The 17697-nt window shown below is 48.0% G+C and overlaps 2 pseudogenes; one reads left to right on the top strand and one right to left on the bottom strand.

The window, feature by feature from the left end:
- Positions 1-2628: 2628 nt before the first annotated feature.
- Positions 2629-4443, bottom strand: LOC146816551 (uncharacterized; annotated as a pseudogene).
- Positions 4444-6146: 1703 nt separating this feature from the next.
- LOC146816550 (uncharacterized) lies at positions 6147-7792 on the top strand (annotated as a pseudogene).
- The last annotated feature ends 9905 nt before the right edge of the window (positions 7793-17697 follow it).

Here is a 17697-nt window from a genome sequence, read left to right as displayed (position 1 = left end):
GGACCAACAGATTGCGCGAAACATGTCGACCATCACTTATTCTTAGTACACCACACACTCTTTCTCACGGTTTGAGAGCGGTGGGAACACACCAGTCCCTCCCTTTATTTAGTCTGAAGGATAGTCTCCAAACCCCAATACCCTTTTAATTTACCTCAAGGACCCTTTATTAAACTTATCCAGGTACCGAGAGGTAATTTTCACTTCACCTGCACCTATTCACTTGGCCCACACACCCGCATGCACAAGTACACCACCTCCTAAAAAGATGTCCAACAAACAGCCCTCTTGTAGGGCCTGTGAGGGACTGCAGCGCCACCCCCACGAGGAGCACTGCCCAATGATGATGCTTTACACTCGCAAGAGTGTGTGAGGGCACAAAAGATATCAGGAGGTCTATCACCACTTCAAGCACACTCAACCGTTATTTGGAGACACTCACAAGTCACTCAGAACCATAGTTTGGTTGTGGAGGTATTGTCCTCTCTTTCTTTAGGAACTGTTACCTCCTTGTTATAGCCATATAGCCATCGTCTGCTGCATAATTTGCAGAGTAAAAATAAAATGTTTCTAGCTCAAAGGGATCAAACTTTACTAAAAATTCTGCAACACATGGTGCAGCACAATGAAGGCCCTTTGCAAAGGTTGATTGGTCACCTTTTTGTTGCTTATTGCTATTGTTAAACTTATACTAATGCATTGCAACCTATTCCCAGACAGTGTTATCAAGTGTAAAAAATGACAAAATAATGTAATAAACTAATACTATGCAAAATGTACTGCATTGCACTGCCTCATTTGCCTTTTCTTGCAGCATAATTTAGTCAACCCTGCCACATAATTTGGCCCTCCTGTCACATACTTTTAGTGGCCCTGGGTATAGTGATCTTTGTCTAATCACATCTACGCGCAATGGGACGGATCATAATTAATTTCAATAAAGGGCTACCACGGATTATGCAAATTGGCATGATATACACAGGGTGGCATTAATGGTAAATATTCAAACCTACCTCAGAACTGAATAATTTCTTCCACAGGTATATTTTAAAATGAACCTCCTTAAAGGTTTACCCAGAAACAAAATGGGATTTCCAAAGAAATGGATAGTTTCTTCGTACATCATAGCATGCACCTTATACAGCTATATTAAAACCAAATATGTACAATTTTTAAGACAAAATTTCATCTATTCTTTTTGGTCACATTTCCAAAAAAAGGTTATTGTCTTTTTATATTTCACTACATAGGACTAGGTTTGATAAGGCTCACTGTTACAGTGAGGAATCACATGGTGATGATCCGTGCACAGAAGCTGCAGAGCGTATGTATGGTCCCTTGATTTTCAGGGCTCAAAGCTGCATCATATACACATTAAAAACATACATGCTGCCTGCTTCCGTTAAATAAGTTATTGTGTTATTGTATCACTATCATCATCTTGCACACCCATCCGGCCTTTTAATGAACACAAAACACACCACATAAGGGCACACACTATATGCATAAATACCATACATACAACACATAAGCACACTACCACCGAGCTCAAACACAACACCCACACTAGAATGGCTATGCCTCGCACACATGCACAAAACCACCACAGGTGCAGACACATACACCACTTACTCAAACTGCACAAGTATATATGTAGATCCTACATACAAGAGATACACAAGCACAGACTTTCACCATTCACAAACAGGGTTTCGAAAACTGTAAGCCCCACACGCTCTCGGTGCCTCTCTCCCCTTAATTGAATCTCTCTAGAATATACATATCACAATGACCAATGAATGATGCATGGAGACCAACTGTCTGAGACTGAACACAGACAAGGCTGAAGTTGACATCTTTGGGAACAGCTCCCCTTTGTGGAATTCCATATTCTGGCTGACAAAGCTAGCACTTACTTCCAGCTGCACCACCCATGCCAAGAATATTTGGATCAGCTTTGACTACAAACTCAACATCACAGCTCAAGTTAACACTGTCACTGCCTCGTGCCTCTAAAATGCTGTGGATGAATTTCAAATGGCTCCCAGTCAACACCAGAAAAACCATCACCCACACTCTTGTTACCACCAAACTAGGCTACAAGAACATCCTCTATGCCGGGATCAAGAAGCATCTTATCAGTAGACTGCAGAACAACCAGAACTCAGCAGCCAGAATCACTCTCCACCTCCCACAGCACTCAAACATTTCACCTCACCTCAAGGAGCTACACTGGCTACCCATACACATGAGCACATTTCATATTCCTCACCTAGTCTTTCAAGGCACTCTGGCCCATCATACCTCAACAATTGCATCTGCTTTTACAAACCTTCCAGACACCTCAGCTCGGCAGCACTCCCGCTTGCACATATCTAGGCTTTCCTGTTTTCAGTTTCTATTTTCGGTAAATTCTGGTGGTGTTTTTTCAGTGTTTTCCAGTGATTTCAATACCTCCAAAAAACAGTGCTTTTCAGTGATTACTCATTTTCGCGCCATAAAAAACAACTGAAACGGTGTTTTACCGGTGTTTATGGAACGCTTTGTTTTTATTATTGCTTGCTTTCTTCATTGATGCATGGTATATAGACAGTGTACGTACAGTGTATATGGGGTCCAAATACGTTTTTACAAGTCGAATTTATTGTAGTAGACCATACAATATTTCTTCAGTGATTCTTTGGTCATTCGCGCTCTCTCTTTCCTTCCCATGTACACTTTTATTTGCGAAAAGGCCCTCTTGACATTGGCACATGAGACTGGCAACGCCAAAACAGCCAGTACACAATTTGCCATCTCTGGCCACTGACGTAGCTTTCCATGCCAATACTGGTGCACCTCAAGGTTGACATTCTCTGGGCCAGATTCTGCAACATATGCGTTGAACTGGGCGCATATGCCCTAAGAGGTATTAAAGCGGTCAAAAATGAAGCTGTACTTTTTGAAGTCTGGAGAAAATTCCCCTTTACGGAAGGGATCTAACACTTGTGCAGAGTACCAAAGTGAGGCTTCATTCACTTCAAACGCCATGGTTGGTGATGGGACATTTCTATGCATCATAGCTAGCCATTTCTCATGCATAGTAAATTAAAATTTCCTGAATTGGTCCTCAACACTTCTCTGCTTACCAAGTGGCAAGCATTCTAACAGGGAACATGTTGCAGTGCCAAAGTCACTAAAAGTGTCACCTAGCCTACTCTCGAGGAGATGTTTGACATCTACACCAATTATGCTGAACACTTGGTAGACCAGGGTGTTTTCTGACTCTAGTTTTTTGATTATGTCCACTACAGCAGTCATGTTTTCTTGTAAAAATCTAAGAATGCAGTAGAGTGTACTTTTTTTGACATCACTATCAATATGCACCCGAAGATCCTCACATTTCTTGCCTTTTGCATCATCACTAAGCAAAAATTCAGTAAACGGTCGCCACATAGATAATATTGCACTCACGGCCTCTAGGACTGAGAACCACCGACTAAATGACACAGTTGGGATGACTCTTTCTTTGCTGCCACACAAAACACAAAATGAGAAATATTTGCGTTTTAGTTCCCGCGCATAACGAAACAGTGCACCTGAATGGACTACAAAATCAATAGCATTCTTCATTAGCTCAGAAGATTGTAGAGGTGCTTTCAGCATACCATCTAGCAAGTGGCATGGATCTCTTACAGGGAAACACTTCAGCTCAGGTATTGCTTTTGACAGGTCATCACATAACTTTTTCATATACGTAGCTGAATCACTGCAAATACAAACAATATCACTCCAATCTTTGTTAAACTTGGAAAGAACTCTCTGCAGCAGCATCCCAAGTGACACTGCGTTGCCTGTTTCCAGTACATCTAGATCTGCCATGATGGTACGTCTGTACCATTCATTTTTTGCATCACAAAATGTGATTAGCACTGCCACTACTGGGTCGCCACGCATCTCTGGAGTTTCATCAATGGTAACAGAGATCTTTACATCACCTTGGAGTAACTCTGAAATATGTTCAATGTCTGCAAGGAACACCTCTGGTAGGTATTTCTCATACATTTGTGTTGCTTTTGGTAATGTTTTGCATGCTGGTGCATGCTTGCGGAACAGATTCCCAATCGGTCCATCGGCTTGGTGTAAGCTGGTTCCGGATTGCACTAGGGCACGTACAAATTCATGTGCCACATCCTTTTCTTCCTCACATTTTCTTTTGAAGCGTGTCATTGTCTCAGCAAGAGACATCTGGCATAGGATGTCACTATTAGGTGGCTCTTTCAATTTCAAGTGGGTCTTGGTGACAAGATGTTCAGCAATTCGGCCTGCAGTCTTCCCAGTTACTGTTGGGACAGTCACTCTGCAAAACCTGCAAATTAACATCTTTTGCCCACGCACTTCTTCAACCATGAAATCTTTGTTTTCCAGCACATAATCTTCTGCCGTCTTTATTCTGCGGGGCATGTTGTTCTGCGCAAACTAGATTAATACAAAAAAAAACCTTAGAAACCGGTTGCGTACTGTTGAGAGAATAATGAGAAAGGCAACATTTTCATGGTCAGGTGACTGCTGTGTAAATAGAGAAGAGCGCACTTGTGTTGCAATGAGTAACAGAAACAACAAGTTCTGGTCACAGGAGCTAATTGGCGCGAGGCCTTGAACTGCGGGGCACAGAGAGAACTTTTTGGAATCGCACGTTTTGTGACTCTCCAGGTATGGGTAATTTATGGAAGATTTCTGGGGGTGTTGGGTGTTGTAGGCAAGGCAGGCAGTTCTCATAGTTCATTTAGAATCCATGTGATGTCATTTGAAGAACGTTAGAGCTGGGTGACATGTTCATTGTTTTGGTCACTCCACACAAATCACGTAGCATGATGGCACCGCTCTGAGTAAAGCTAGGCTGGTTTTCACTGCTGTTGCTCTTACCCTCAGAGATTTATATAGTGCTAACTCGACCTGATGTGTTACACAAGGTCACATTCATTTTTGGTAGGGACAGGTAGATTACGTGGTTTGCCCAGAATCACAGGATAATTCAGTGTCATTGCCGAGACTCAAACCCCGTTCGCCAGATTTGAGGTCGACCGCCCTAACCATTAGACTACATCCTCTCCTGCTGTTATTTTCAAGGTTTATGGAAGTCTATGCTTTAAGTGTTTGAGTTTGTGAAGTTGAAATCTTGCCACTGCAGTATCACAATGATTACTAAAACATGTTTTGTAAAAGAATGATAACTGGTTTGCTATTTCAGCAACCAAATTTTCTAACCTAGTTTACTGGGGTCATTTCTTGTGCGCTTCGCATTTTCATATAAGCAGATTCAGATAACTACACAAAAATGATGAGAATTATTTAGTAAATTGTTCCAATACGCTTAAATGTCAACAGAGGCATTACAAAGAAGCGAATTACACAGAGTATAATTTGCGCAATAGGTCTCTCAAAGATGTGGTTTTTGACGAGTGCAAATATATTAAGCGACTTTTTTAGAGTGGGTTGCGGAGAAATGCAGCCCAACATTAAAATAACGTTTTTTTTGCTAAAGATATCCTGTCTATAGTTTATGTTCAGATGGTGCTTTACAACTATGCTTTCTATCTTTCAAAAGGTTAGACCATCAGGCATCAAAGCGAATCACAGTGGAAAATGGCTGTTTCTGAATTAGATGTATCACTGGAATTGCTCTTTCTTCTAAAGGTTGTGCATTGCATATTACAGTATTTACTATGATGGTATTGGGCCTGGTGTTGCTCTGGCCCTTGCTCAGGGGCCGCATTACGCACATTTTAATATATTTAATCACACAAGCAACAAACTTGCGTGTGCTGCCTCTCTCCCTGGTGCCCACCCAAACGTTAGCCAGGCAGGGGGCCTGGTGTTGCTCTGGCCCGCACAATCCTTTATTAATTTCCTGCCTACTTATCTTGGGTGAGCTGGACGCAACATCGTATGCAGGAGCTCTACGAAGGGGTGCAAGAACTACAAAGCCTCGGTAAGCCTGCAATGACTTGACTCACCGGAACCTGTGAAATTCATCTTCATTGAGAACATTGCCCCAGCAGGGTAAGTGGCAGGCCCTGCGGAAACAGCAGCACACAGAACCCTAATCACCACAACATACATGTGATGGTGCACGACCATCCGACGGCGGCGGCGACCAATCCAAAATGGCCGCCGCCGACACACCAGGAAGTGGAGTCAGCGGTCTAGCTGACTCGGGAGGCTGGGCGGACGTGACCGCTAAAGAGGACTGCCGGGAAGAGGAAAGGGAGCGCGGAGTATGGGAGTCGGAGACGAGAGGAGTCGAAGAGTGGAGAGTGAACGGACTAGAGAGCGGGAAGGAAGAAACCAGCGCCGGCTGCGGAGGAAACAACCAGCGGGACCGGCCTCCTGATCGGGAGGAAGACAGCGACAGCTCGAGGAGCGCTGCCCACGGGACCACTGCTCTCCCGGACTACGAGGAGACTGGGTCTCTCCACGCCACGGCCCAGGAGGGTCGTGGAAGGAGGCAAGTGCCGGGCATTTATTCTTCTTTAATAAAGGGGCTGTGGACACGCATGAAGGGCACCCACGAATAGCGCACAAACATCCGCTGCACATTAGGCACGGCACCGACAGTAGGGCTTTGGTGACGGTATACACTTCCCCCAACCCCCCGCGTTCTGAGCCTTAGAAACAGCCTAAGTGTCTCCTATTTTTTTTGTTTTCCTTTATTTGGGTCCTCGAGTGCCTGACACTGAGAGAAGAAGGAACCTGGCGCCCAGAGAAGTCGACAGTAGCCGAGCAAGAAGCTTCCAGTCCTCTCCCGGTGGCCTTCATCAGACTGATTCCATTTCTTGTATTCAGCGCATGTGACGCTAACATACGCCGAACAATAAAATAGAGAGTACCTCTTCATAAAGCAGTGAGAATCCTTCTTAGAAACAAAGGGGGCGAAGAACCGGCCCAAGGGTCCCGTAACAAAAAGTGGTGTCAGAAGTGGGATTCACTGTCTGGAAAAAGGCAGAACCCTATTATGGAGGCCATCATTACCCAGTTAGCAGAAGGGCAGCGCCATTTGCAGCTTGTCTTTGAGGAGCAGACTAAACATTCACAAAAATAAAGAGAGGCTCTACAGGCTGCCTTAAAGGATCAAGCAGCCCTCCTAACCGCAAACCAACAGGTTCAAGACACTGCAGTTTTACGCCTTAGAGACGCTATATCAAGTGCCCGGGTACACCCCAATGTCCCAGGTTCAGTACTCCAGAAGTTCCAACAACGGGATGACCCGGACTATTTTTTTGTGAATTTTGAAAGGGTTGCCTCCACAGTTGCGTGGCCACCCGAGAGATGGGGACAATACATTGCGCCATTGCTGTCAGGGGAGTTACAGGCCGCCTACCAAGCTGCCAACCCGGCCGGTGTCACCAGTTATGCGGATATAAAAAGGGCCATCCTAGAACGATTAGGTTGCAATGAGGAATATTACCGGTCCCGTTTCAGAAAAGAAAAATGGACTGTCGGTGACAATCCAAGGGCTCTATATTATTGAATTAGGGATTTGGGCAATCGGTGGTTGCAACCCACCACCTCCTCCCCGGACGAGATCACAGAAAAGGTTGATTTGGAACAATACTTGGAAGCACTTCCCTATAACACTAGGGCTTGGATCAGGCAACACCCCAATCTTTCTGTTGCAGTAGCCGTGGACCTTGCTTGTGCATACCATCGTTATCCTGAGTTCAAAACCCCTTCAAACAGAACCCAGATAGGCCAAAGACATCAAGCAAAGCAGCCACACCTTTCCCGGAGTCGAGAGGTCAAACCTTCTTAAGGCCCCAACCTAAACCAACCCCTTCCGGTCCGACCCCACCTGGGCCACAATGTTTTCACTGTGCCGAGTGGGGGCACATAGCTAGACATTGCCCTTCCCGCCTTTCCCCTCAGGAGCCTATGGAGGTAGGGTACACTCGGGGACGTGTAATGGTGACAAGAAAAACCCCGAAAGATACAGAAAAAGAATACACAAACGGGAAACCGGTTCTAGCATTTTTAGACACAGGGTGCCATCACACAGTAGTCGATAAGGCCCTTATACGTGAATCACAACTTATAGAAGACGAGTGCATACAAGTAACTTGTGTTCACGGCGAAAAGAAGCTGTACCCCCTGGCCGAGGTTCTGTTGGACATAGAGGGAGAATCCCTGCTGAGGAAAGTAGGGGTAGTATCAGATCTACCGGAGTCCGTCTTATTAGGAACAGATCTTCCTAGGTTTCATGAATATCTACAGGCCAACACCCCCTCCCCGACCCCAGTGACATGGTTGACTGACGCCCCTTTCCACAATGCTGAGATACAAGCGGCATCCCCTAAGACACCAAAAACACGTAGGGAGAAAAGAGGAGAGCGGGCCCTGCATCTACAAACTAAGCTTGTCTTATCCCCACCTATCTTTACCTCCTCAGAACCACCTCAAGAAACAGGACGGAGCTTCCGAACAGCCCAGAGAGATGATACCACACTACAAAACGCCTGGGAGCAGGTTCAGGAAGATCATCCAGATAAGGTAGGCCCCTTCTTTTGTGTGAAAAGTGGGCTCCTTTACAGGGTCTCCCAAGAACGGGGTAACAGAAAGGAACAACTGTTAGTTCCGCGTCCGTTCAGAGAGCAGGTGTTGTGTCTAGCCCACTGCCAGGCTAGGGGTGGACACTACGGTAAAGAACACACCTTACATTATTTATTGCCTAAGTTCTATTGGCCCGGGGTATACCAAGAAGTAGGCAGGTACGGTGCAGCCTGTCCCCGTTGTCAGTTAGTGAACGCTCCTTCTATTCCCAAAGCCCCCCTTTAATCCTTACCAATCATAGATATACCGTTCAAAAGAGTAGGGGTGGACCTGGTGGGACCCCTGATCCCGTCGGCCCGAGGGCACCAGTACATCTTAGTGCTCGTGGATTATGCAACGAGATATCCAGAGGCTATCCCTCTATCATCCACCACAACTACAGCAGTCGCCCATGCCATGGTTTCTTTCTTTTCTCGGGTGGGGTTTCCCCTTGAGTTGTTAACTGAACAAGGAACGCCATTCATGTCCCGTTTAATGAAACAGGTGTGCACCATACTCAAAGTAAAGCAGATACGCACGTCAGTTTACCATCCCCAGACAGACGGGCTGGTAGAGCGGTATAACCGTACAATAAAGACCATCTTACAGAAGAGTATAGACAAGGCAGGTAGGGATTGGGACCGACAACTACCTCTTGTCATGTTTGCTATCGGGACACATGAACAAAGTTCAACTGGGTTTTCTCCTTTCGAACGTCTGTTCGGGAGGCGTCCCAGAACGCTCCTAGATATGGCCATAGAACAGTGGACAGAGGAAGAGGATGAAAGGAAACCCCTGCTTCAGTACTCCGCCTCCCTGAAGGAGACGTTGTCCTCCCTGTGGGAGGAGGTCCATGCCAACATGGAAAGAGCACAAAACAGACAGAAACAACAATACAACTGTCACGCTAAACTCAGGGAATTTAAACCCGGGGATCGGGTACTTATCCTTCTACCAACCTTCGAAAAAAAACTCCTAGCTACTTGGCAAGGCCCCTACAAAATACTACAAAAAGTGACTCCTGTCACTTATAGAATAGACGTCCCCCATAAACGAGACGCAGGTCAAATATATCACGTAAATTTCCTCAAAGCCTGGGAGGACCCCCTTCACGGAACCCCAGCCTCCAATGTCCCCATCCACCACATTGTCGTGGACAGACCAATAGAAGTAACCTTTCCTCCACAAGGACATAAAGAAGAGACTCCCATACAACAAGGGCCCAAGTGACGGAAAAACAGAGACACCAAATATTGTCTCTTTGTGCTAAGTATTCCTCCGTCTTGTCGGGGACCCCAGGGAGAACGACCTTAGTAGAACATGACATAATTATAAAAACAACCCAACCCGTCAAGTTGAAGCCCTATCGCATCCCCGAGGCCAGGAGGAAGGCAGTAAGTCAGGAACTACAAGACATGTTGAAGGCCGACATAATCGAGCCCTCTCACAGCGAGTGGTCTTCTCCAATCGTTCTTGTGCCAAAACCGGATGGTAGCATTCGCTTTTGTATAGATTCCCGCCAGGTAAATTCTGTGTCGCAATTTGATGCTTACCCCATGCCAAGAGTAGATGAGTTAATCGAGCGATTAGGGGATGCCCGAGTGATGTCCACCATAGACCTAACAAAAGGCTATTGGCAAATCCCTTTAACTCCCACAGCCAAAGAAAAAACGGCCTTCTCAACACCCTCAGGCCTATACCAGTTTAAAGTTCTACCCTTTGGCCTCCACGGGGCCCCCGCTACTTTTCAGCGCTTAATGGATACCATATTAGCACAGCATCAACGCTTCGCTGTTGCTTATCTAGACGACATTGGAGTATACAGCCCTGACTGGGACACCCACCTAAGACATTTAGAAGCGGTCCTAAAAACGTTAGAACAAGCAGGCCTTACACTCAACCCACGGAAGACTACCTTTGGCACCAACCATATAGAATATCTGGGGTATGATATCCAGGAGGGGTGCATAAGACCACAAATAAACAAAATAGAAGCCATCTCAAACATACCCAGACCAGCCTGTAGGAAAAGTATTCGTTCCTTCCTTGGGTTGGTGGACTATTATAGGAGGTTCATACCACACTTTTCCGAAATCGCCAGTCCTCTCACCGATCTATTGACAAAAGCACACACAGGGACACAACTTCCCTGGTCCGCTCCCCAAGAAGGAAGCTTCCAACGGCTAAAAAGAGCCCCGTGTACCGCCCCCGTCCTTATCTGTCCAGACTGTCAGAAGACATTTGTCCTCCAAACCGACGCCTCAGGAAGAGGCCTTGGAGCCGTCCTATCCCAGCCAGACGAAGCCGGAGATTTACGCCCCATATTGTACCTCAGTAGGAAGCTATATCCCCGAGAAATCAAATACGCCACGATTGAAAAAGAGTGCCTTGCTCTTAAGTGGGCTATGGAATCCCTACAGTATTACCTTTTGGGACGCTCTTTTCTTTTGCTGACCGACCATGCCCCTCTCACCTGGTTATCACTTCACAAAGACTCGAACCCCAAGATCTTACGTTGGTTTCTTTCCTTACAGCCCTTCACCTTTGAGGCCATACACCTACCCGGGAAACTCCAAACAAACGCGGACTATCTCTCCTGGTTTCCTGTCCTTGAATGGCCCGACCGTCCATTCCCGAGGGGAAGGCAGAGTGTTGATGCACGACCATCCGACGGCGGCGGCGACCAATCCAAAATGGCCGCCACCGACACACCAGGAAGTGGAGTCAGCGGTCTAGCTGACTCGGGAGGCTGGGCGGACGTGACCGCTAAAGAGGACTGCCGGGAAGAGGAAAGGGAGCGCGGAGTATGGGAGTCGGAGACGAGAGGAGTCGAAGAGTGGAGAGCGAACGGACCAGAGAGCGGGAAGGAAGAAACCAGCGCCGGCTGCGGAGGAAACAACCAGTGGGACCGGCCTCCTGATTGGGAGGAAGACGAAGAAGACAGCGACAGCTCGAGGAGCGCTGCCCACGGGACCACTGCTCTCCCGGACTACGAGGAGACTGGGTCTCCCCACGCCACGGCCCAGAAGGGTCGTGGAAGGAGGCAAGTGCCGGGCATTTATTCTTCTTTAATAAAGGGGCTGTGGACACGCATGAAGGGCACCCACGAATAGCGCACAAACATCCCCTGCACATTAGGCACGGCACCAACAGTAAGGCTTTGGTGACGGTATACACTTCCCCCCCTGCGTTCTGAGCCTTAGAAACAGCCTAAGTGTCTCCTATTTTTTTTGTTTTCCTTTATTTGGGTCCTCGAGTGCCTGACACTGAGAGAAGAAGGAACCTGGCGCCCAGAGAAGTCGACAGTAGCCGAGCAAGAAGCTTCCAGTCCTCTCCTGGTGGCCTTCATCAGACTGATTCCATTTCTTGTATTCAGCGCATGTGAAGCTAACATACGCCGAACAATAAAATAGAGAGTACCTCTTCATAAAGCAGTGAGAATCCTTCTTAGAAACAAAGGGGGCGAAGAACCGGCCCAAGGGTCCCGTAACAATACATTACAGATGGCAAGCGCTTATAAAACTAACCTTGCAGTCTGAAATAGAACTGACTGCACTTCATGATCTATGTGGTCAAAGGACACAGGAACCAGAATTAGCGATGGCGACCATGCTATTATACTGTAGGGGCTCTACGAAGGGGTGCACGAACAAAGATTTGTTAAGCAAATGGTCTTTTTAAAGACTTGTGAATTAATCGGGTGCGGCCGAATGCAGACAATTGGCAGACCACAACAGCTCCTCTCCCCCACGTTAACCAGGCAGGGGGCCTGGTGTTGCTCTGGCCCTCCGTTGCTCACGGGCCGCATCACGCAGTTAAAAATATTTTCTAAACAAACACACAACAAACTTGTGCGTGCCGCTTCTCTCCCCGGTGCCCGCCCTCACGTTAGCCAGGCAGGGGGTCTGTTGTTGCTCTGGCCCTTCCTTGCTCATGGGCCGCATTATGCGGATATAAAAATATTTAAACACACGACACACAACAAACTTGCGTGTGCCGCCTCTCTCCCCGGTGCCCACCCTCACGTTAGCCAGGCAGGGGGCCTGGAGTTGCTCTGGCCCTTCCTTGCTCACAGGCCGCATCAAGCAGAGTTAAAAATATTTTCTAAACAAACACACAACAAACTTGCGTGTGCCACCTCTCTCCCTGGTGCCCACCCTCACGTTAGCCAGGCAGGGGGCCTGGTGTTGCTCTGGCCCTTCCTTGCTCACGGGCCGCATTATGCAGATATAAAAATATTTAAACACATGACACACACAACAAACTTGCGCGTGCCGCCTCTCTCCCCGGTGCCCACCCTCACGTTAGCCAGGCAGGGGGCCTGGTGTTGCTCTGGCCCTTCCTTGCTCACGGGCCGCATTATGCAGATATAAAAATATTTAAACACATGACACACACAACAAACTTGCACGTGCCGCCTCTCTCCCCGGTGCCCACCCTCACGTTAGCCAGGCAGGGGGCCTGGTGTTACTCTGGCCCTTCCTTGCTCACAGGCCGCATCACGCAGAGTTAAAAATATTTTCTAAACAAACACACAACAAACTTGCGTGTGCCACCTCTCTCCCTGGTGCCCACCCTCACGTTAGTCAGGCAGGGGGCCTCGTGTTGTTCTGTCCCTTCCTTGCTCATATAAATATTTAAAACACATGACACACACAACAAACTTGCGCGTGCCGCCTCTCTCCCCGGTGCCCACCCTCACGTTAGCCAGGCTCCCAACACTTACCTTGGATGGTTCAAACTAGGCCTTAGAACACCGGCGGTCGTCGTCTGGTCGTAGTCTCGTCGTCGTCGTTGCCTGAAGTGTGGCGAGGTGTGTGGGGCCAGACAAACTCCGGCCACTATTTTAAATGGGACCTGGCCACACCCGCCAACCTATGTGTGTCCCCGAATTTAATGGGGGTGACGCACGTACCGAGTTTCTTTTCTTCTCGGGCTTAAATTGCAGTTCGGTCTGCAATGCTGGCTGTGGCTCTGAGAAAATAAAGATTATGACAAGCCCTATGTGTCCCCTATGTGTTCCCCAACGTTTCGTGTACATGCATGTACGCCATGCATTTTCCCTCCATGGCCTGTCAACCATGATGCCTATGCTATAACGTGGCCTGCCATCAAGTCTCCCATGAGAGAAACGACAAATCTGCACTGAGGCCTACACGTTTTGCATTATGTTTTCCTGCACTCGTGCCATTTTCATGAAAGCCCATTTTGTGGCTCAGCCGGAGCCTGAAAAGAGGTTTCAGGCCTCAGACGCTCTGAGAGCTGCAGCTGCGTATCCTTGGCCTCGCACACTTGGGCCTCAGCCAAAGGGACCCAGTCCGGGGTGCCGAGATAGTATTGAGCACGGTTATCTGCTTACTCCTACTGAATCACATTCCTGCCTGGAAAAGGAGGAATAAACAAAACCCGCCTGCAAAGGATAGAGCCTAGCCTTCCTGTCTCCCTTTCAGTGATTGCAAAGCTCACGTCAGTGAAAAACCCATAGCCCCCATGTAAGGCCCACGCAGTGAATAAAGAAATAGAAGCCACATCGGCTCTTGGTGATGGGCAACCTATGTCACAGATCAGTTCCTGCTCCGGACTTTAGATATCAGATAATACAAGATGTGCTGGTCGTCCTGACACTGAAGGCCTCTCTTCCAGACTCCCCGGCTGCACAGCAACCTTCCCCCAGTTATACGTCAGTTACACGTCATGCTCGAGTTGAGCACAAGTAAGGCAAAGTTCCAGTAAAGTTCCAGCTGATCACGCAACCCCCTCCAGGTACCCACCCACCTATGACACTCACCTATGACTCATCAAGAGGACGCCCACATGGACACCCACCTTCACGCCTACTTACACGCCCACATGCTCTTATCTCATTCTCTCTTGCTCTGCCTGAAGCGCTCCTGCTTACGTATAATATGGGATGTATATATACTGTACTCTGTGAATAAAGTTGCAGAAGACCCTTCCTGATCCCTTGTGGTGATGGAACCATTCTCCCTATAACTCGAGTTATTGGAATAAAGCCCTTTTGAACCTGATACCACGGACTCAGCCTCTTGCTTTATGCATGATCCTATTGATACCTATAGAAATTATGAGTGCGTAATACTTTATTTACGACATTATATGGCGCCCGAACAGGGACAAATCCCCTTCCCCACGCGCCGGAGATGAAGGTCCAGTTTTGCCCCCTTCTACAGCCGTGACGGACTTCAAGTGTACACGCGTCGCGGGTTTTCCCGCCAACTCCCTCAGGCCAACGGAGGAGACGGACTGCGACCAGGCATCCATACGAGGCGGTGAGGATTGCGGATCGTCCCGACCCAGAGCCCACCCTGCGAGAGAGCTGTGTCCGAGGTTTCTAGAGATCCGCCAAAAATACGCCATTCCCGCGCATGCGCAGCGTCGAGTGTCCGAGGCCTTCAAGTTCTGCTTCCCGGTGAGTTTTATGGGGGTTGCATAAAAGACGGGTTCATTTAATGAACACGGTAAAGACGTGTCTCACTTGTGAGACCGGTATGGTTGTGCTGTATTCCAGTGCATAGAGTTTTCAAGTATTCAAGTATACAAGTGCATGCATAGAGTCATTCAAGTATTCAAGTATTCAAGTATTCAGGTGCACCGATTCAACTGTATGAATGTTATTGTCTTAGTCAGGTTCAGTTAGGTTTGAATGTGTCAGGTTTGTATGTAAGATTGTTTCATTGTGATTTTGTTTTTGGTTACATTTCAACATGTCGTTATTTTCAAAACTGCGTAAAATAGGTACTAGGAAAGGTGTATTAGAGAAATCAGTTAACATTCCGCCTAGAGACACACCTGGACATTTCATGTACTGTAAACATGGTTTAGATGCCGTGTTGTTTTTAGAGCTATGGGTGGATTACACGAAGGATTTAGGGATACAGTATAGATGGCCTATCACGGGAACGCGGGATGCTGAATGCATTATGAAGGTGGAGGAAGAGATATGGAAGAGAAAATGTAGACCTGCTCAGAAGGATGCCATTGAGTTTTGGCGCAAGGAGTCACATAGAAGAACAGAGAAAGAGTTCCACAAAGCAGAGAGAAGTAGACAGGAGTCTGAAAAAGCCAAAGAAAAGAAGTTACAGGAGGAAGGGGAGCGGGTAGAAAGAGAACAGGCTGAAAGAAAAAGAAATACTGTCGTTGCTGGTATTTATCCCGTCCTTTCAGAGGAACTAGCAAGAGTGGCCCCATGTAACGCCCTGAACGTCTCAGGATCGTTTAACAGACACGATAATGAGAACGCAACCACTTGTGAAGGTTTAGTTATTTTAATGAAGGCAAAAATAATACAAGGAATAAACAAAGGTTATAGTCACTGGAATCCTCCAGGCTAAGTACGTTACCAGCCCACAGCACGGATGGTCCTAACCGTCCTCTGCATATACGCCGATCCCGGCGTATGCCAACAGAGGGCAGAAATGAAATGGCCGACAATGCCAATCGGTAGGCTGTGAGGGGCACGAAGAGTGTTGGGGAGAATCGAGGAGTCAGGGAAACACCCAGCCGGGGTCTCTACCTGAAGGGAGCAGCCGCTCAACCTCTTCCTCAGACTGCACCGGGACGCGGAGTCACCTCCTGGTGATGCGTCACCGATACCCCAATCACAAGCAAAGAAGACTGAACCGAGAGCAGCCGCTCGATCGATCCTGTGGACTTCCGAGTCTGTAACGCGGCAAACACCTCCTGGTGTGCGTTACAGCTGGCAGTCCCTGTATCTCTGGTCGGGCTGGGAGTTACGACTCCAACCAGCAAAAGCGCCACTGCGCTTTGACTCAGCCGAGTCAAAAAGCGAAGCTCAATGGTTATCCGGTAGAGCTTCCGGGTCCTTCACAGGTGACGATGGGGCAAGACACGGCCCAGGGAGTAACGACTCGACCTACCTCCGTTCTTGCCTTACTGGAGCACCACTCCGGAACACTGCTCTTCACTAAGCAGGTACGTCGGTGTAAACACAATATCCGACAGCGTTGTACCTCCCGGTTCCTCCCTTTATAGGGCGTGTTTTCCTTGAGTTATGTAACAGCTCTCCTGTTTACATAAGGGCGTGTTTTCCTTGAGTTATGTAACAGCTCACCTGTTTACATAAGGGCGTGTTTCCTTGAGTTATGTAACAGCTCTCCTGTTTACATAAGGGCGTGTTTTCCTTGAGTTATGTAACAGCTCTCCTGTTTACATAAGGGCGTGTTTTCCTTGAGTTATGTAACAGCTCTCCTGTTTACATAACCTCTCAACCGCTAAGCATCCTGGGAGATGTAGTCCGTTTTCGCTGGTTACCGTTTTCCTCCCCTCGCATGACAGGAATTCTTGACAGTACATCCTCCCTCTCAGCGGCTCCCCACGGGTCCAGCGCTGGCAGGAAAACGCCGATGGAACAAGGAGACCAAGCGCGGAGCATGAACCCCTTCAGCCGGTTCCCATGACTGCTCCTCCGGGCCATAGCCTTTCCACGCAACCAGGTACCACAGCTTCCCCCTGCGCCATTTGGACGCCCGTATGCCCGACACTTCATACTCCACCTCCGACTCCACGCATACCGGCCTAGGTGTCCCAGACGGCTTGGAGGGTGCTGGTTTGAGCAATGATACATGAAAGACAGGGTGTATCCGCAATGACTGGGGCAAGCACACCTTCACGTTCACGGGACCCATACACTTGGTAATTCGATAGGGGCCCATGTACTTGGGATGGAACACACTGTTCTTTCGAAACCTCATGTTTCTTGTGGATATCCAGACGTAGTCTCCAGTGCGGTACAGTGGCCCGGGCCTTCTCTTCCTGTCTGCCGCAGCCTTGTATCTTCTCTTGGCCTCTATTAGGACAGCCCTTGAGCGCATCAACGTGTCTTTTATGTGTGCCACCCTGTCCGCTGTGGCGGGAATCCTGTCCTCTCTGAACGGATGTAGAAATGGCAAGAACCTGGGATGTTGGCCATAGTTGCTATAGAACGGAGATGACTGTGTGGAGCTGTGAGTGGCGTTGTTATAGGCTATCTCTGCAACCCATAGCAAGTCGACCCATTCTTCCCTGCCCTGGTCCACAAAACATCGCAGATACTGTTTGAGCGTTTGGTTCAGGCGCTCGGTTTGGCCGTCCGTTTGAGGGTGGTAGCTGGTG

Source organism: Triturus cristatus, chromosome 6, assembly GCF_964204655.1.
Source record: "Triturus cristatus chromosome 6, aTriCri1.1, whole genome shotgun sequence".
NCBI classification, from domain to species: Eukaryota; Metazoa; Chordata; class Amphibia; order Caudata; family Salamandridae; genus Triturus; species Triturus cristatus.
Note: the sequence above shows the minus strand (reverse complement) of the source record. Positions and strands in the feature narration are given on the sequence as shown.